The sequence below is a fragment of the Diadema antillarum genome, unplaced genomic scaffold, assembly GCF_040938485.1.
Source record: "Diadema antillarum isolate AM-2024a unplaced genomic scaffold, OU_Dant_1.0 seq00000207_RagTag, whole genome shotgun sequence".
NCBI classification, from domain to species: domain Eukaryota; kingdom Metazoa; phylum Echinodermata; class Echinoidea; order Diadematoida; family Diadematidae; genus Diadema; species Diadema antillarum.
This window is the reverse complement of record NW_027271266.1, coordinates 808,232-829,860: the sequence shown is the minus strand read 5'-3', so window position 1 is coordinate 829,860 and position 21,629 is coordinate 808,232. Positions and strand designations below refer to the sequence as shown.

General features: G+C 38.4%; 1 pseudogene; it reads left to right on the top strand.

Moving 5' to 3' along the window:
* The first annotated feature begins 5,882 nt into the window (after positions 1-5,882).
* LOC139728964 (N-terminal EF-hand calcium-binding protein 1-like) lies at positions 5,883-16,734 on the top strand (annotated as a pseudogene).
* The last annotated feature ends 4,895 nt before the right edge of the window (positions 16,735-21,629 follow it).

Below are 21,629 nucleotides of genomic sequence, written 5' to 3'. Positions count from 1 at the left end.
TTTTATTGTAGGCCTATTCCTATCCTTTTTGACACTTTTTATGGTTCAAAGAGAGCTAAAACAGCGTCCGTCCGTCGTGCGCAAACTCTTGGCAGCAGTCATGGATGAGTGGGGTGGAGGGGGGGGGGGGGGGGGGTGAGGAGCGCAGCATGCGGCAATTTGAATGATGACATACTGATGCTTTTTTACTGATTCCCATGCTTTCATTTTAATTATTGCTGTTACAGCATCCGACTTTTATTCACTTGTCTTTACAAAATGCTGTAATGTAGTCTGATCAGTGCTCATTCAAAAAAAAAAAAAAAAAAAAATCTCCCGAAAATGTAAATTTGCGATGGCACAATCTTATATAGGCTCTGCTTATTTTTCCGGAAAATACAAAATTATTATACTTTTTTTTTCTACTGTAGAGCCTATACCCACCCTGAAATATAATAGAAAAAAAAAACATACTAAAGGCTTAAGAATTATCGTCTTTACGTCATCATCATCACACGATTCGACAATCATCTGATCGTGAACTGAATGATGAGTGTTCACCAAAAGAAAAAAAAAGAAAAGATGACACGCCAAAAGATGACGATAACACGAGTATGATCATAAATTGAGGACGAAGTGGCCGTGGAGCTACGAAGTGAAATCATAATATTATATTTATAGAGCCTACCATTTTCAACTTTGATTTGATATACAGGGGCGGATCCAGGATATCCGTAAAAGAGGGGGGGGGGGCGCAAAAAAGATTGATGCCATTGCACTTCCGGGTTTCCCTTTCATTCTTTTTTCTTTTTATTTCTTTTATTGTAATAAAAAATGAAGGGAGCGAGAGCCCGGTGCGCCCCCTCTGGATCCGCCACTGATATAAAGGTACATAGACAATGGATAGATACTGTATACCAGATGTCGTCTAAAAGTCAATCAAAAGCAATGTAATGTTCCGTTCTGATCGGGTGTATTATAACATAGGAATACTATAGGCCTAGGTAGAGTGAGCACTTTATAACAGTCTCTCCATTATTTTTATAGGCCTATACTATTGAACTTAATCAATGTTTGAAAAAGACGGAAGCTGTGGGGAATGAAGATGCATGATGAGAAGGCGGTAATGGTTATCATTGTTTATTTACAGCATGTCAAGTGTAGTTTGGAGTGGCCTGTGGACTCGCTCGATCTACTTAATACTTTATGATGTGTAATCGTTCTGTAAACTTGCACAGTTTCAAGCTGCGGGGCCCCCTATTTCGCCACATATAGCGGTACAACAATGGGCACTTTCATACTGTACGTACGTACCTGTATCACAGACTTACTTGTCCTTACGTAACCTCCCATCATGTGACTCTCTGCGGTCACATAGCGCTCCACAGAGATTTGATACTATAGAGTACGCACGAGCAGGTAAACAAAGCTGGCCATTGAACGACCCGCCGCCATTAGCAATATTATGGTACACGTATAAGAAAAGACAATTAACCTTGCACGAAAGCACGTCACTGAGCCATATCATATAGCGGTATATTTTATACGATATACCATGATACTATCACTCGCACTAACTCTTAGCAAAATCATTCCTCCTAAACTCAAAATGTCTGGCGTAAAAGATGTCATTTTATATGTCTTTTTTTCACTAAATGCCAAAAGTATAATGATAATCATAAAAAAAAAATCATTTCACAAGTGTTATATTATCAATGCTACAAATTTGTCATGTCGGTCGCAAATCTTGCCACATAGCTCATATGGTATGCTTTGAATTTGCACCTGTGAATGCATACAGTATAATAGAATAATTAGGCCTATACTGCATTTCAGACAAAATCACACCTATTATATAGGTAAACAAGGAAAAGTAGAAATTACGCGGTGCGTAATATATGTCCCCGCCGGAAGTAGCATTTTGTAGCAAAATGTACAATATAGGTCAAAAGTCAAGGTCAAAGGTCAAAGAAGTCAAAGGTCAAAATTCTGTGTAGAAGTTTTGAAGCGCTCACCTAGTGCCATCACATAAAGAAAGCGGAATCGAAATCGGGTTAGAAATGGCGAAGGAGTAGCATTTTGTAGTAAATGTACAACAAAATGTAGGTCAAAAATTAAGGTCAAAGGTCAAAGATCAAAATTCTGTGTAGAAGTTTTGAAGCCGTCACCTAGTGCCATCACATAAAGCAAACATAATTGAAATCGGGTAAGAAATGGTGAAGGAGTAGCATTTTGTAGCAAAATGTACAATACAGGTAAAAAATCAAGGTCAAAGGTCAAAGAAGTCAAAGGTCAAAATTCTGCGTAGAAGTTTTGAAGCCCTTACCTAGTGCCATCACATAAAGCAAACAGAATCGAAATCGGGTGAGAAATGGCGAAGAAGTAGCATTTTGTAGCCAATGTACAATATGGGTCGAAAATCAAGGTCAAAGGTCAAAGAAGCCAAAGGTCAAAATTCTGTGTAGAAGTTTTGAAGCCCTCACCTAGTGCCATCACATAAAGCAAACGGAATCGAAATCGGGTAAGAAATGGCGAAGGAGTAGCATTTTGTAGCAAAATGTACAATACAGGTAAAAATCAAGGTCAAAGGTCAAAGAAGTCAAAGGTAAAAATTCTGTGTACAAGTTTTGAAGCCCTCACCTAGTGCCATCACATAAAGCAAACGGAATCGAAATCGGGTTAGAAATAGCGAAAGAGTAGCATTTTGTAGCAAAATGTACAATATAGGTCAAAGGTCAAGGTCAAAGGTCACGACTGAAATTTTGTGCACAAGTTTCAAAGCTCCCATGTAGTGCTATCATATAAAGCAAACAGAATCAAAATTGGCTCATAAATGACAGAGAAGTAGCAAATTGAAGATTTTGATCACACACGGACGCACACACGGACGGACGGACGGACACACGGACGGACACACACACGTACGGAGCCCGTTTCATAGTCCCCTGCTCGAACTCGTTCGGCGGGGACAAAAACACTATACAATGTACTTTTCAAAAACGTATAAACGTTAAAAAAATTTAAAGAAGCGTGTGTGTTGTTATCCTAGCCGAGGGGTAGAGGGACTTTACGTCACGATAATATCATATAGTAAATAACAGTTTTGCAAGTTGTATTGGTCATTCTTGCAATTCAAAATATAGACGGTAAAAATTGTTACTTGTGTGCAAACTATATCAGCCCTGTCGCTGATGTAGATGCCGTGCTTCGCAAGGCTTCTGGTCGGGCTCCTTGGTTAATTTGTGTGTGTGTGTGTGTGTGTGTGTGTGTGTGTGTGTGTGTGTGTGTGTATGTGTGTGTGTACGTGTGTATGTGTGTGTGTGTTTAATGCATATAGTGGGAAGTTCCTCTCAGAAAGTATTCGCCCTCATGTGGAGAGGTATTATAGTTATGTTTGTTTGTTTGCTTAATTCATTTTCGATGCGACAAGATGCATGGATACACCTGCACTACGTAGCTACATGGTCTTCCATGGGGTCTCCAGTCGTGAGTATTACGTAATGATACGAAGTTATCTCAAGAACTGCAACACCCCGAGTCATATAAGGCCCACGAGCAAGACTTATAAGGGTCATTCTCATTCACTAATTTGTTTCAAATTTCCTTGGCATGATTAATTCTATATACTATGGTATTCAAAACCTCGCTATGTGAAGTATATTAGGGGTGCATTATCAGGCCTAAGGACATTCTTTATGTTATTAGAAGTTTGGCAAAGATTTCTTTAAAAACAATGTTCTCGCGGAAAGTTACGATTTTCATCGCCGGGCGATGTTGTCTTATAGTGATTCCATTATATGATAATTATTTCAATTCTGAGCATGAGGACAGATTTTCTTAAGACCGGGCCCGTTTCATAAAATTAACTGACTTGTCATCAGTGACAACTGCCACATTTTTATGACAAATTTGCTCTCAGCCAATCAGATGCAAGGATTTCAGTAGCTTGTGACTGCTTGTCACATCTATATGACAACTTGTCACTGATGACACAGGGGCGTCACCAGCTTTTTTTCAATTGGGTGCGTTTTGACCCTAATGTAACGAGATTTTTTTTTTTTTTTTTGACAGACATTTGGAATATAGAAAGCTCTCAATTCCTAGACTTTTACTGTTTTTGAGGGAAACCAAGCGGGGAAAGGGCACCGGCCGCGTAGCTAGGATTTCATCTTGGGGGGGGGGGGGGGTGTTAGTATGCGAGGGAGCGAGCAAGGGGGAGGGGGGAGGGTGTGGAAGTGCCTGTTGTCCCCCCCCCTCCCACTGTGAGAATTTTTTGCATTTTGATGTTGTAAATGGTGCGATTTGATGCAGGCTTTTTGCGTGTTTTTATCGACTTGAAACAGTCCCACTTGTTTAAGTTAGCAGTACATTTTGATGGAATATGTTGTTGAACAATGTCCCTATAAACTATATCATTTCAATGAACTTCTTGAATTGATTCTTACACTGATGTCATGAACGCGACCGAGCCCGAGCAAGCGGAGAGAGCAAGGGGGATTTAATGCATGTTTCGCTTGTTTTATCGACTTGAAACAGTCCCACTTGTTTTATCGACTTGAAACAGTCCCACTTGTTTTATCGACTTGAAACAGTCCCACTTGTTTTATCGACTTGAAACAGTCCCACTTGTTTAAAGTAAAGCAGTATATTTTGATGTAGATTGATATCGAACAATTTGCCTATAAAATAGTATCATCCAAATAAACTTCCTGTTTTAATATTTACACTGAATATCATGAACGCGGCCGAGCAAGAGCGAGAGGAGTGAGCGAGTGGGAGGATGTGGGAGGGAGTGTCCCCCTCCCATGGTGAGCACTTTTTGCATTTTGATGTTGTAAATGGTGCAATTTGATGCAGGTATTTTGCGTGTTTTATCGACTTCAAACAGTCCCGCTTGTTTAAGGTATCAGTACATTTTGAAGTAAATTGTTATTGAACAAGTTGCCTATAAATTGTATAATTCAAATAAACTTCTAGTAATAATTCTTACACTGATGTCATGAACGCGACCGAGCCCGAACAAACGAAACGAGCAAGGGGGGAGGTTGTTGGAGGGGGTTGTCCCCCTACAAATGGATTATGGAATGACGGTGTGAAACGACAAATTACTGGCAGCAATATCGGGAGAATGGCTTAACGATTACATGCGAGCGAGCGGAGCGAGCGAGCTTTAAAATTGTGACATTTTACAGTCCCAAAATTGCCGTTTGTAGCCATATTTTTTTTGCTTTGGAAATTAAGGGATGGCGCACCGCGCGCAACTGCTGGCAATTACTGGCATCAACATCATGCAGGTGAATGGCGTAACGATTATATGCGAGTAAGCGAAGAGAGCGAGCTTGAAAATTTTGACATTTTACAGTAAAAAAAAAATACCATTATTTGGAGCTATTTCGCTCTGGAAATGAATTGGGAGGGCGCACCGGGCGCGTAACTGCCAGCAATTACTGGCAGCAACATAAGGAGAAAGGCATAACAATCAAATGCGAGCGAGCGGAGCGAGCGAGCTTGAATATTTTGACATTTTACAGTAAAAAAAAAAAAAAAAACCCTGCCGTTTGTTGCTATATTTTTTTCGCTTTTGAATTTAAGGGGGCGCATCGGGCGCAACTCCTAGCAATTACTGGCAGCAATATCAGGAGAGCATAACGATTACATGCGAGCGAGCGGAGCGAGCGAGCTTGAAAATTTTACATTTTACAGTCCAAAAGCTGCCGTTCTACAACTCCGCCCAAATGGTGATTATCACTTTAGCGATCAAATCCACAACTCGCACGATTTTCCTGTTGTTTATGTATCTCGCATCCCCCTGGCCCTGATCTCTATCGATATTCTACACAGATAAAGTATGTGGTGTACACAATCATGTACGTATTGAGTTACACATGCAGAGACAACCGGTGGCGCGTTTGCTGTTTGAGTGCTCCTGCGTTTCTGAGGGTCAGCTCGAAATTATTTTTCGTCGGAAATCTACACTGTCACAAGCAAAATTACAATGTCTGGTGAAATAGAGAAGGGAATGTCTGTTTTCCTTGATGTGAGTATTGCTACATTTTGATTTAAGTTGTCATTCAGAGGACGAGGTTTCATTTTATACGTCCAAGTAACCCCGGCGCGGGGAGCTGTAAATGGGTACGTATTGGGGTCGCTGCTGCGGTTAACGTCCAAGTTGTTGTTTCACTGTCAGTAAGCCAAATTGTCGATCAGGACGCCTATTTCTAGTGTAGAACTTCAGGACCAGGGGCCTGTTTCACAAAGAAGCAAAGTCGATCTTATAATTAAAGATTTACTAAAAAATGGTGTGCTATGTATGTCTTCAATGTTGCTCAACTTACACTCACCTACTAATGAAAATGAAGATTTTGGAGACTTTTTCATGTAGCCATGTAGACTCCACTAACCGTTACAAGATAAAATTAAAATTATAAAATAGATAACATTATTCATAATATAAGGAGTAGGCCATGCATTGGATTAAAAGAACGACTAGTGTTCAGTTCTTGTGCTGAATTATTGAAATTCTCCATAGTGTTGCAGTCGTTCTTAGGTCATTCAAAACTCTAAAAGTATGAAACACCCCCCCCCCCCCTTGTGACTGGTGTGACAGGGATATGCGGCATTAAGTGGATCACACTTTTAATTATCTCAGCTGTATTTTTTTTTTCAGTAGCCATCAATGATACAAATGTGTAGTTAAAATGAGTTCAGTAATTGACACCTATGGTTGTCATTCAACCTTGAAGAAAATCAACAAATAAAGAAAATCAACAAATCCATTCTTTCTTGAAATTCAACTCACTTTGATCAAAAAGCACTAAGTAGTTTGACTAAGTATTTCTCTCACTGTTTGTTTCTCTATCTCTCTCTATCTCTCTCTCTCTGCTTTGAATTTCTCAGGTTTTTAGAAGGGCAGATAAGAATGGTAAGTTGAACAAAGAAATAATTTCCAAAGCAAATGAAAATAAAGTTGATGAATAACTTTGACAACTTAGAGACGAGTACATATTAAAAGAACATTTCCTGTGTTTGCCAGATTAGCTCAGTTTTGTTTTGTTCTTTCCATCATGGGGTAGACCCTGTTCCCTCTTTTTCTCAGACATATTATATAAAACTTGCAGATTTCTGTATGAGAAAACAAAAATGGTCAATAACAATTCCAGTTTGTGAAAGGTGGTGATGAAGATTAAACTTGTACCTCACTTCATTCATTATGTCTTGCTCATCTTTTCCTTGTTTTTACTTGTTTGTTGCTAGATGACAACTGTCTTTCTTTGGATGAATTCAAATCCTTCTTTGGGGATGGGGTCCTGACGAATGAGGAGTTAGAGAACCTCTTTCATCAAATAGATACCCACAACACCAACAACATTGACACGGGAGCTATGCGGTGAGTGTACATTTATCTGCATGTAATGTCATTGATCCCTGTTGCTTATATTTTGAAAGAATTGGGATGAAATCCACAGTTGGTGTATATTAGTGATGCTTATATTTTTATAGCAATTAGACCAAAAAAACAACAACAACAACTTATGGTAATCCTTTGAATGTATGTGAAATTAAGGCATGTAAAATGTGTAATAAAAAATTCTGCATTTGAACATTTGAGATTTTGCTAGCTATTCTCAGAGACTCCAACTCTCCCGTTTTCGACGGGAGATCTCCCGCCGAAAACCCATTTTTGCAAAATCTCCCGTTCTCCCGCTTGAGATTTAATTTCTCCCACCCTGGCTCTGTGTCTCCCGTTGGAAAGGAGTTCTTACTTATTGCTATCGTACGTTGAAAAAATAAGCCTTAGATAACACCAGAGACCATCTAGAACCCTAGGAACTTCGCACACATCAACATGGAGTCTCCCGTTTGCTAGGGGTTGCAGGCGGGAGAATCTCCAGATCAGAGGGTGCTTTGGGTTGGAGTCTCTGTATTCTTGTTAGGGGATTTATACATCTGAAACATAAAATTTACATTTGTGTATTCTATCTTTGATCCAGTCACTTAGGAAAATACATTTTTATTCTGAATGTTACTGGTTCAATATATTTTGCAAATAGAATAATTGTTTTAAAAATTTGGACTTGTGAGACAATATCACAAGTCAAAGTGGTTCAATTCCGTATCTAGGACCACATGGTAGAATGACAGAGAATCATCATTTTTCAATGAGAAAAAATAGTGAATTCCCACATTGGATTAACTATGCACAGCCCTGTCGCTGTACACAAGTGTCGCGATAGGCAGATGCCGTGCTTCTACATGACATCAGGTCGAGCTAACATTGGATATGATGGGTAGAGCAGTAATTGATTTCATGTTGCAGTTCGGTCAAGAAGTTAGCAGTACCTTTTTCCTTGGGTAACAAGCAATTGATGAGTGCTGCAAAGTACTGTAAAAGTGGAAATTTTCGTGGTGTTGAAATTTTCATTTACTTATTGTACACTCTGCGTAGAATCTATCAAGCTTTGGTGAATCAAATATTTACAGTGTTTCTTGGAAATCTTCAGAAACAGAAAAAACGCTTGAACAGAAATATGTTTGTTTGTTTGTTTGTTTGTTTTTTTTTTTTTTTTTTTGGGGGGGGGGTTGTCATTCGAAGTTAATTCTATTTTCCCATTTTTTCCCTCCCAGAGTATTTCAAGAGCCACCTGGGACCCTTTAAGGACATTTTTGCCAGCCTAGAAGACCTTTCTGGCTTTGTGTCATCAGCTCTGCAGAAAATGGCAGATGTAAGTAAGCACCTTGCTTTCCAGAAATATAAAGGTCTGTACAGGGCTCCCCCTTAGGTCTTCCCTTGGTTTTGAATCATAGATATAAAGATCACTTCAGAACCAGAAAGATTGTATCTACAAGTGTGAATATGGAGTGTAATTGTGAATATTTGTGTATATAATGTTTGATGCTGAATGAACAAAAGTGTGTTATGTCAGTGCTATGACCAGGGAAGTGGAGGAGAGATTACTCAAGATTTGCTCACCTCCGGCCAGCTGCGGTCAGTTTGGCCTTATGATGACAGGTATCTGAGCTGTTATCGCAATCAAATCCTGAATTTTATCCCATTTAATCCCACCCTGTGGTAGCTTCCCAAGGAGCACTTTCCATCTCTCTTCCACCTCCCTACTATGACATACCTAGCTATACAGTTTTGGGGAATTAGAAAGTGAGTGTCAAAAATCTGTCTCAGGCTGCGTTTATCAACTTTCCCCTGTTCTAAACGGCTTTCGATAGCCCTTTCGATAGCCCTTTCGAAAGCCCTTTCCATAGCCCTTTCGAGAGCCCTTTCCAAAGCCCTGACTGCCTGTACTATTAAAGTGCCGCTTGTTTTCTAAGAAGGGACGGCGAAAAGCAATTACCATCATAAAGACATATCTTCCTTTGAGAGTGACGAGTCACGATGCAATGCCACATGAATCAATTGTCTTACTATCTGTGAGGCAGCTCCAGTTTAGCACATACTTCAAATATTTCTGAGTGGCGGCATGAGACTTTGGCTGCGTTCATCAACTTTCCCCTGTTTAAACGGCTTTTGATAGCCCTTTCCAAAGCCCTTTAGAAACGGCTTTCAAAATAGTTGCGTTTATCAACTCTCTTCGCGAAAACGATTTTTTAACTGGCCTGTCACTGCACAGCTGCATTGCGCTATTCGACCCGAGGAGAAGTACAAGTACTGAAGTACAAGACTACAAAGCCGTTTCAAAACAGCTTTGCGTTTATCAACTTCCAAAAGGCTTTTACAAACAGGTTTCTGAAAACCTGTTTAGGAAACCTGTTTGGATAGCCACAAATTTGGGGCTTTCGAAAAGGCTTTCCTAAAGGGCTTTCGAAAGAGCTTTGCGTTTATCAACTCGTGAAAATACCTTGAAAGCTGTTTGGATAACCTGTTTCTGCCGAGAAAGGAGAGTTGATAAACGCACCCTTTCGTAAAGGCTTTCCTAAAGGGCTTTCAAAACAGCTTTGCGTTTATCAACTCTTAAAAATTCCTTGAAAGCTGTTTGGATAACCTGTTTCTGCCGAGAAAAGGAGTTGACAAATGCACCCTCAGACACGTACATTTTGTGCTTCTGTACCTGGTATGGATGATAGCTGAACTGCTGCTGGATAATGTGCAAGTGATTATAGTTAAAAGTCTGTTGGTGTCATTAGTCAGATTTGTTCTGACGTGCCCTTTGATGAAAACAAGAATCACAGCAGTGACAGATCAGTGGGAGGGATAGTCATCTTCAACCCCATTCGTGGTTTTCTCTTTTTTTTTTTTGTTCTCTTTGTTTTGTTTTGTTGTTTAGGGGTTTAAATCCCGGCCCTCCTCTTTGTTTTTGCTTTTGTTTGTTTGTTTGCTCATCATTGTGTCAGCCGATTTTGGGAGAAGAGTGGTAGCAAGAGATGTGAAGACTTTTTTTTTTTGCTTGTCATGACCCATCGTCATTGGCTTCCCCCCCCCCCCCCCCCCCAGCAAAAAGCTAGATCCGCCCTTGGACAGCCAGTATTTTCAGTAGTCCTGAATTCAAACTCTATCTTAATCAGGAATTGCCTTGTTTGTATTCCCAGGAGTATCCTACGGAGACCTTCCACCAACAGTTCACTACTCGCTTCTTGCTGAAGGAAGTTTCTGGACAGTTTATGGCCCTGACCAAAAATCTGGACTTTGCTTGTGACCACCTGGAACATGAAGCCCTGAAGGACAGGTGAGGTCCAAGACTAGGAGTCGATGTCAGGTGTAGTGACAGGAACCATGTCTCTTGATTACAGCCAAGTTTGTCAAATATGTCTGATATATTAGGAAGTAGATGACTAGATTGCTATTTGAGTTGTCAATCTGTTGTGGAAGATGACCAGAGCAACTTGGTCATTTAGCTGTATGATAAAAAGAGTATTTAGTGACTTTCATTATCAGATAGACAATAACGGGTTCAGACAATAGTGACTTTCATTTATCAGATAGACAATAACGGGTTCAGACAATTTTATATATTTACAGATTAAAATATTTCAGAATATGAATATACCGTATATGCCGGAATATTCCTGAAATAATTTTATTTTTTAAATATGTAAATGTTTTGTTTTAAAGAAAGTGCTGTACAACTCATGGCTGTATAGATAGTGTGTGGTCAAAACTGTTGATTATCTCCAACTTGTATCACCATTGAAATAGACCTGGAAGTAGTCAGGTGGCGGTGGTAGAGCCCGTCCGGAGCTCCAGCGCTGGCTGGGTAGCTAGACGGACAAGACGTCAACTGTCCACACAGACCAGTGTGCCAGGAGAAGGTGAGTACATTGGTATACACACAAACTCAATCAAGCAATCAGCAAATACCCTCCCACATGTGCAGTGTAGTTGTGGCGGCTGGGGTAGTGTTAAAGTCTTAAACACTCATGGTTCTGTTTGGTAGTTGCAGTGAATGCCATCCAAGACATCTAAAGGTGGCATAATTTGGGGAAAACAGACAGTATTTTCTTTTCAGTAGATTTTAAGAAATTTTTATTGCTCTTACCTTTATTCATAGCTCTTCAGAAAAGGTCTCATGTGGTTAGATAGGAAGTGATTTTTGTCGAGCCCACCAGGGGTGAGGGGAGACTAAGGGATCGCCTGCGGCATCTGTCCGTTTGTCGTCCGTCCATAACGCTACAAACACTTGAATAACTCTCTACTGAGGACTTCAATTTCAATCAAACATGGAGGGAAGAGTGGTTATTCAAAGTTACACAATTTACCAAACATGAAGGTCACCTCAAGGTCAAAGGTCACAGGCAGGGGTCAATGAACTTTATGGCCCAATGTTAAGTTTTTACGGCGCGTTTCGATTATGGCTCATAACTTTTGATGTATATGTCCGTTTGTTATCAAACTTGGATGGTAGATGTCCCTTGGGGAGTTGAAGGTCACCACAAGGTCAAAGGTCATAGACAGGGGTCAATGAACTTTTAGGGCCCTATGTTAAGTTTTTATGCCTCCGCCACGAAGTGCCGGAGGCATTATGTTTTCAGGTTGTCCGTCCGTCCGTCCGTCCGTCCGTCCTTCCATCCGTAATCAATTTTGTGGACAGCGTAACTAAAAAACTGTTTTTGAGGTATCCTAATGAAACTTGGCATGTACATTTATGAATGGGCGAAGTTGTGCCTATCAACGTTTCGGTGCACATGCTCAAGGTCAAAGGTCAAAAGGTCAAGGTCAAATGCTCAAAATTTCACTATTTCCCCCATATCCATGCAATGCCTGAAGGTATTTTCTTGATACTTTGTGTATATATGTACTACTAAATAAAGATTCTCCATAGAGAGTTTCGGGTCATGAGGTCTAAGGTTGAGGGACAAAGGTCAAGTCAAAATGTTGAAATTGTACGCTTTTCTCCATATCTCGCAAATGGTTTAAGGTATCTTCGTGGAACTTAATATAAGCATGTACTGACTGGCAGTGCTTATCTAGGGAATTAGGGGTCATGGATCAAAGGTCAGGGGGGTCAAAGGTCAAGGTCAACTCCTCAAAATGTCACTACTTCCTTCATATTTATGCAATGCCTGCAGGATTTTTCTTGAAACTTGATATATACATGTATTACCCAATAGATATTCTGTGGGAAGTTTCTTGCCAAAAGGTCACAAAGGTCAAAGGTCAAGTGAAAGTGCTAGATTTCCCTTCTTCCTCCATATCTCGAAAATCATCAAGGTATTATCATGAAATTTATTACATATTTATGCATGTTCTACCAAACAGTATTCTCTTTGAAACTTTAAGGCCAAAGGTCAAGGGTCAAAGGCCAGGTTTAAATACAAATATTTTACCATACTGAAATTACACTTTTTCTCCATACATTGTGTATTACTCAGTGCATAAACTTATAAAAGGGTCAGAGTCAAGTAAAAATCCTCAAATCCCCAAATACCTGCACTCTGACAATTTAGTCATTCATCCAATTAAACATAGTTCAAGGAAAGTGAACATTCAGCACATTTGTGACAAACCTGTCATTTTAATATTTTGCCAATTATGTGAAACTGTCATCACACATTGTCAAGACATTGTGCTATAGACCTATTAGGAGAAACATGCATTATGGTGGAGGCATACCAGTCGCTGTAGCGACATTTCTAGTTGATTATGGCTCCAAACTTTTGATCCATATGTCTGTTTGTGACCAAACTTGGATGGTGGATGTCCTTTGGGGAGTTGAAAGTTCATCACAAGGTCAAAGGTCACGGACACAAACTCATGTAATTGTCTTTTTCTCCCGCACTTATAGGAATGAATCTATTGACTGCTGAGGTCAATCGTCTTGCTGACCTGGTGGCACGTCTGGAGCAGAAGGTCAAGATTGATCCCGTGGATGAAGATACTGTGACTGAGACCAACAAAGGATCTCTGGTGAGAGAAGCTTATTTCCTGATGTTCAGACATTTTGTTGACATCATTCCAGAGTCTCGGGTGCAAGGATATATTCCCACAAATCTACTACTGTATAAGCTGTTATTTTCGCAAGGGTTTAATTTTCGTGCATCTTAGTTGGATCATGAATTTAACAACACGCGATAATGTCTCCATGCGCTAGGGTAATAGCACATTTATGTTTAATAGCGGCAGCGTCATTATCGCAAAAACAACATCTCACGAAAATGTCTATGACCTCATTCAGGAAAATATCTGTACGCGAAAATAACAGCGTATACACTAACTTACAAAGAGACAGTGGAACAAGTACAGATATTTCTCTCGTAATCTCTGTCATGAATTAGGATGTGAGATATAACTCCTCATGAAATATAGATTGCTAGTTGTTCTCCCCCCCCCCCCCCCCCCCCCAACAGGACTAGATTTACTGTCACAGGTCAGTATTATATGTTGCTGATTGCAGCTATTCACGATTACGCTCCACAGGCATTCATTGTCAGCAGGAAGTTCGCCGTACTGGAGGAAAAGGATAGAAGTTTCCGTGACAACCTGAGGACATACGTTGATGCAGCAGGAAGAGATGATGGATGTGTGAGGTAAGCTATTGTGTCCTCTTTGCAAGATTTTTTCTTGTCAGTCTAAGACTTATATGTGCATCACCGGTGTGATATTTTGAAAGGAGAGTGCTTCAGTAATAGTATACTAATCACAGACTTAGGGAAATTGACTTTATTTCTGTTTTTCTTCTATGAATAGGATGTTCTTATGGAAAGTTATAAGATTGAATAAGCTGAGTGAACAATTCTCAGAGGATATATAAATACTTGATATAAACAGCCATCACTATCTTTCAACAAAGCAGAATTCTGGATGCCTAATCCAGTCAAGTAGTTGTACTGTTTGAAAATTGTTGTGTTCTAATTTTGCCTCTTTACTTATTTTTTTTGTGTGTGTGTCTTGAAACTAAAGTTTCAAAGATGAAGTTCAGGAAGTCAAGACTTGATGCCCCATTCTAAATGTTTTTACTTTTGTGATAAACTTGGAATATAGTGATTTGTTTTTTCTTCAAAGCTAGTAATAATGATATCAAGAATAGTAAAGTAATGATGGTAGTCATAATAAAATTTTCACGATTATTATTATTATCATTATTGTTATTATTAGTATAATGAAAATGATGATGTTTGTAGTCATGATTATTATCATCATCATCATTTATCATTGCTATCCCCCTCGCAGAATTGCAATATATTCATCTGAATATATTGTAGGCAAACTATAATAGTCGTAAGAATGATCAATACCTAGAGAAACCTTAATACAAGTACAACAATATGGTACTAATTGGAAACACTTCAGTTCATCTTCTCAACATCAAGTTTATTACATGTTGATAAAATTATGTTCAGAAAGGTATACTTACCCAGTAATGTCATGCATTGTATTTCTATTGTTTCCACTCCTACACAACCGCAGCATCAGTGTGAGAATGTTTGAGGGGACCTGTAACTATGCCGTCTACGAGATCTGGGAAACAGAAGAGGACTGGAAAACGTGAGTCACTTTGTTTTGATCTCTATTGATCCAGCAGTGGTTTTGCCAAGGTTTGACTCTGTAGCTCCATATTACATATATTTAGTTCAGCAGAAAATCAACCAAACAATTCCATACTTTGCTTGTCAGGATAAATTGTGCAGTATAAAAAGAAAAAAAAAAGAGTCTTGCTCAGTATGTGTTCACTGTTATTGTAGTTTGTGTTTATTTGTTTGTTTGTTTGTTTGTTTGTTTGTTTGGATTTCTGTACCAGATGTAACTGCTCATGGTTTGTGGTATTTTGTAGTATTTATGTATCATGTCCTTTGTTGATAAGCTTGTCTTGTGTTCTTGCAGGAACTTTGCTGGTGCCAAGTCAAAGTCTTTCCGTCGAGAGAACGTGGATCTCTTGGACAAACCAGAGCAGCTGTCCTCAATGGCCATACCAGGTGAGAGTCATGTTACCCCAATGATAGCTGAAGTCAAATTCAACTCTTGTTAACCCTGGCTTATAGTGGGAAAATTGTGTTTAAATCAATATATTTATTACAGGAGCCATATTTGTGCAATGCTAACTATTTGATCAGAGGATCCTGATCAGTGTACATATCAAAATTTTACGACTCACCAAAAGGTAGTTATGTAAATCAGCTAATCATTAAGGAGCTTTAGATTCAGGAAGAAATGAAGACAGAATGATGTAAAGATGTTTCTTGTAGATTCTAGAGTGTTTGACTTGTGTTGCAATACTCAAAAGCTTGTACCGGTTTCATAAGGACATCCTCTGTTCTCTCGTACACAAAATGTTGTTCTTACATCCCAATGGAGGTCATTTTGTGCATACTGTAAAGCAAGGAATATTGGCGGCATGCCACTAGAATTCAATGCATATAGTGTAAACAAGATCTTTCATGTGCATCTTAAATTTGTGAATCTCTCACGAAATTTGTGAAATTAGAATACACATGAACATTTCTGGTTTTTATGGTTAGCTATATTTGCTTTAATTTGCATTTGCATGACAAAACAAAAGACTTGTATACTTAATTCTGCTCAAAGATAATCATATGGTGGAGTAACTATTCAAATACAGGCATGGAAGACTCTCTAAACAGTGTTTACACAGAAGAACTGAAGTAGATTGATGTTTGTTTTTTTTTCTCCAACAGTCACCATGTATTGATTTCTTATTTTTGCATTTTTGTTTCATTTTTGTGATTACTCAAGATGTGCTCAGCTAACAAAACCCTGACACTTTGCTTTCTCTCTTTTTATCCCACAGCCAAATGGATCATCAAGACTGATGCAAACTGATGAACTTATGCAATCAATTTTTGTCGGAATCCTTGGTTTATTTCATCAGATCTAATGCTTAGTTTGTGTTATTGTGTACAATGCGTTTCTGTGATAAGGCACATGCCAATATTTATCTTCTGCAGGCCAAAAGAAGTGTCATGAAATATTATGTTTGTCGGTATGTTTGAGTTTTTAAATGATTAATTAACAATTAGCAATTTGCTTTAGAGTAAACAGATTGCATTCTGATAGCCCAGATGACATAAACTAGGACTGCCTATTCTACTTGTGATTTGCAAGATATTTTGGTGCAAAGTATGGTAATGAAAATGAAGAATGAAGTAGTCTGCATTTTTATGCTATTCTTAATCATATTCATGGAGGAGGAAAATGTGTTCTTTAAGTGTATTAAATGATTGAACACAGAAATGGTTTCATTATCAAACTGCTAAAGATGAGTGTTATTGTATTGCTGTGTACTGTAAATAGCCTGCAGGCATAGGGTTAGAAAGACATTCCATTGTTTATCACTTTGATAGACAACTTTATCAGTGCAGGAAGGTGGAAAACCCTGATCAGTGCATAAGGTCAGTCCTACTACTCTAGTGACATGTTCTGTATATCAGGCAAGTCAGTTTTTCTTTTCATTGATAAAAGGCAACTTTGTATCTCTTCAGTTATGAAAGGCTACCTTGTAGCTTTTGAAAGATGAACTGCTAGTTTGAATCTTCTCAATGATGCACAGCTAATTTGTATCTTGTTAATGATGAATGGCAATTTTGTATCTTTCCGATGATAAAAGGCAACTTAGTGTCTCTTCAATGATGAAAGGCTACTTTGAATCTCTTCAATGATGAAAGGCAACTTTGTTTCTTTCCAATGATGAAAGGCTACTTTGTGTCTCTTCAATAATGAAAGGAGGAAATGATTGAAGTAGTATGTGGTGTTAGAGGCAGATGCACGAGAGCTATGAAAACTCTTCTGTAGGTTTGTGTGTCGTAGACCAAACAAGGTATTTATGTGTAGTTTTTGATACTGAATAACCTTAATGGTAGTATTGTGTCTTTATGTCATGTAGATATGTTGAACAAGTTAAGTGCATCTTATATATTTAAGTGATATCAAAGCAATACCATTTTGCATCTGTATGTATGCTAAAGAACTAAGAGGCTCTGTTTTGCGAGAACAAAATATGCACAAGTTTATACAACAGTTGTATGTAATTTGTACCTGTCTGGTGTGACACTGACATAACATTAACCCTAAAAAGACTGGGGGGGGGGGGGGGGGCCTAAAAGGCCCCCCCTCGACATTTCGCGCGATTGCTCTGCAACACGCAATGCTCTCGCTGCGATGCTCTATGACTTTTTTCTTTCAAGTTTCCTGCACATTTTAACACCTGATTTCTGACGCCCGGGGTACGGTTCTGAAGTTACATGACATTTTGTACATGCATGTGAGGCCGAAAATGGCTCAAAAATGTGATTTTGTGTACAAGGTCAATGCAAATTGAGTTTTTTCACATGGTTCATATAAATATGCTTATTTTTACTCTCAATGGCTAAAATTAATTTGTTTTAGGAGTATTATGCTTCAAAAAGTGTCTGCCACAAATTTTGTTAAAAAAACAACAAAAACAAAAGGTCGAAAAAACAAGGAAATACATAAGAAATTCATGAAACAATAAAATAAATAGGAAATTAATTTTGATACCGAATTTTTTTTCAAGTGCATTTGCTAAGAATGCCACAAAGAATAATTAGACCAAAAATGAGCACTTTTGGAGCTTTATTTAGTGATTTAGATCAAAGAGTCTGATTTCTCGCATAAATTAGCATAATTAATCAAAATAAAATAAAAGAAGACTATTTTGGAAAATTTAAATATACGATCTTGTAGATTACATCGCACACTACCATCGTGCAAATTTTCGCGGCGATCGCGCGATCCACGGCCAAGATCTTAAGGGGGGGACACATTACAGGTGATGTAGTAAAGTACACATAAAGCTGACACAATTCAAACAACTGTAATGCAACTTTGCACAATAAATAACAATTTGCTGCTGGTCGTTAAAAATGATATGAAGCTACCTGGTATATTGTAGATTTGCAGTCTATCATGTGTATGTGGTTGTTCTGAAAAGAAAATCTGAGAGAGGTAGTGTGAGAGGGAGGTAGTAGTATGATGGAAGAGGGTATGGTATACAGCAAGAGACATCATGAGGGTAGTATAAGGAGTGAATATGGGGAGAGGTGAAAGAGATGAGTTTTCAACCAGTTACTAATTTGCCACTCTCACTATACAACCAGTTATTTACCTCATTTGATGAATCCTCAATTCTGATTGGTTGAAATTTGGGGCATAAACTCAACAATTTCCTGTAGCCCCATAGAACCCAAACTGCCCCATAGTACTAAACTGCCCTCTTTTAATTTGTAGCAACACATTCATACGTACGCGTAGAGTAAGCACTTGGCTTCAATGGTGCGAGAGGTGACCAATGTCCAATACAATCGCAATGCATGTGAAATGGCAGTGCAGATGTGTGAACTGGCTAGAGCTATTGCCATCAACGTACTAAATTTTCATACAATTTTATTCATTATATAATACAGATATAAACTGCTTTTCTTCAAGGCGTTTGTTGCTATTATCCCCCCTCTAAGGTTCCTTGGGTCATAGCATGGAGCCGAGCGTGCTAATGATATCAACAATACCCTGAAGAGCATTTCATATCTGTATACTAGGAGATGGTCATTAACTTCATGACTGAATAGATGAGAGAACTGTCGTGTTGTGGTTAGTGAAAGTGTCAATGAACCACTGCAAACATATTAAGTGTCATAGTGTCAATAAAAGTTTGTAGAATATGGTGAACTATTTTCATTCATTGTGACTGATTAACAATAATTTTTCATTCATGCTGAAACTTTTGCAGCAGCCAAGATTGAGTAAAGTTGGATACAAACTTAAAATCCATGTTATAAAGCTTGCAAGTATTATACACTAATTTCATCACAGTCATAGTCATGGATTGAAAAGGAACATATATGCTGTTATGTGCCGAGTTTTTTTTTTGTGTGTGTTTTGGTTTTGTTTTTGTTTTTGTTTTTTCATTTGATTGCTCTTATGCTTTGTTCACTTAGGTCTCCATACTTTTAATCACTGTTATTATTCCACGAGTAGTATGTTGCACTGCATCTTGTATGAAAAAATCTCTATAACTTTTTCAGTCATTCACCTTTAGCACACTCTTCTGAGCAGCAGTAAACTAATTTGCCCATTTACAATGAACTGGTTGTGTCCAGTAGCACAATTTACAATACATTGTATATAGAAAACTTACAGTTTGTGGGATGGTGTCATTCAGTTGTTTACACAGCTGTATGATGTACGTAGTAGTAACTATCTCACTTTTTCAATCATCAATTTATCTTGTGTATCATTCATCCACTCATTCATTCAATCACTCCTTTCACTTTGTATGCCAAGTTAACAGGGAAAGATATTCATGCCATACCAATCACAAGACTGAAATTTAATCACAGTCATTAACAATTCTGGGCAAAAAACTGACATATGCTGGAAATACAAAGTCACTGTAAATAACACTGTAAATTCAAATTGGCTTGCCATTATTCAACAAGACAGCTCACATTGCTGTTGTGTGCATTCCACACAACCTACTACAGTGTAAAACCCTCAGAGCTTTGAACCACACTGCTTTCACAGTAGTTTGGGAACAGTCCCTTTGTTATCAGTCCATATTTTCCACTCACAACAGACCCAAGAGATGTCACAGATCTGAAGGTCACTCAGTTCTTTGGGTAAATTGTTTCTTGTCATGTATCGCCCCCTGATGGCCAGGAGTAATAAGATTTCAGAGGCTGAACTACTGTATACGCTATATATTTCGCGAGTCTAAATTTTTGCGAATCGGGACATCCTAATAATTTCGCGAGTGATTAAATTCGCCATCGTGGAGTCCTCTACTGAACGAAGAAATGTGACAATGCGTATGTCACATTCATACAATGATGTATTGTATATGTATAATTGTGTAATAGATTTGTAGGGTGTTGTTTGTATTCATTGTGCTTATCATAGACGTAATTATGTAATTGTGATGCAAAATGTGTTTGTATTGTCATGTTCATTTCAGTACAATGTAATGCCAGTGGAAGCCAAATTTCTGTGTCTGACATAGACCAATAAAGAATGAAAGAATGAATGAATATCGGCATTAGGGTCAATATTTTTGTGTTTTTTTATTTCGCAAAGAGCAGCTGTCTCGCGAAATTCGCAAAAATAAAAACCTTGCAAAATATTCGGCGTATACAGTAATTTAACAGATGAGCCAGCAGGCATTATTTTTGACATGGCATTGCTTTTTCATAGTTTTTACTGAGTAAGGTCTGAACATTACAGAATATTACTGAGTACATGTATTACCAGGTAAAGCTTTTATGCTTATGTTGTAAAAGTTGCATTGTATATCACAATATGCACTGAAATAACCCCCGTATCTCTTCTGTTGAATCACCAGAGATATTAAAACACTAAATTTTCTTCAGACACTCACAGATAAAACATAATAATATGATAACCAATAATTACAGTACATAGTGCCTTTTCAAAAAAGACACACAGCACTTCAACAATTACAGCATTGATCCACTTAAATCTAACATGTAGTGGACTAGTAGGCATGGCACATCCAGACACCATGTGTCAATATTTGAAATATTACACGTTAAACAGTCCCAAGTCATTAATGCAGCTTTGATTCATCTCGGAAGGGATCTTTCTGTTCTATCCAGACAGATCCTTCAACCTCCATGCTTCAATATTTCTTACATGTCATGTGGTTGAGGCTTGTTTGGCAATACTTGTACACTGAAGAAAATTCCACAAAAATTCATTTTTCATGAAAATCACATTCTATCAACTTGATACTGACATATGTTAAGGGCAGCAATTACTCCCCCTGCTTTCTGAAAGTGGTTAGTCAAGTGCTCTTTCATAACGCTAGAAAAGTGAATTTTTGTGAAATTTTCTTTATATTTTCTTTATATTGTTGTCCAATCATACATCATAACCTCTAGTAGTCTATTCATCCAGCGGTTCCAACACCAAAACTTTAACAATTCATAACTTTTGCATCGATTGTTCGATTTTCCTTAAACTTTAACTGATGTGTTCTACTAATATTGCTGCTTTCACTCAATCCACAGTGCTATTTGGGCTTGGGTTCCCTTTAACCCTATTTTAACTGGGGGGGGGGGGGTCAAATTGACCCCCCCTCGACGTTTCGCGCCACGATTCCGCAACGCGCAAAAATTTTGCCGCGTCGTTTCATGACTTTTTTCTTTGAAGTCTCCTGCATATTTGGAGACCAAATTTGCCATGTCCGGGAACACCGTTCTGAAGTTACGTAATG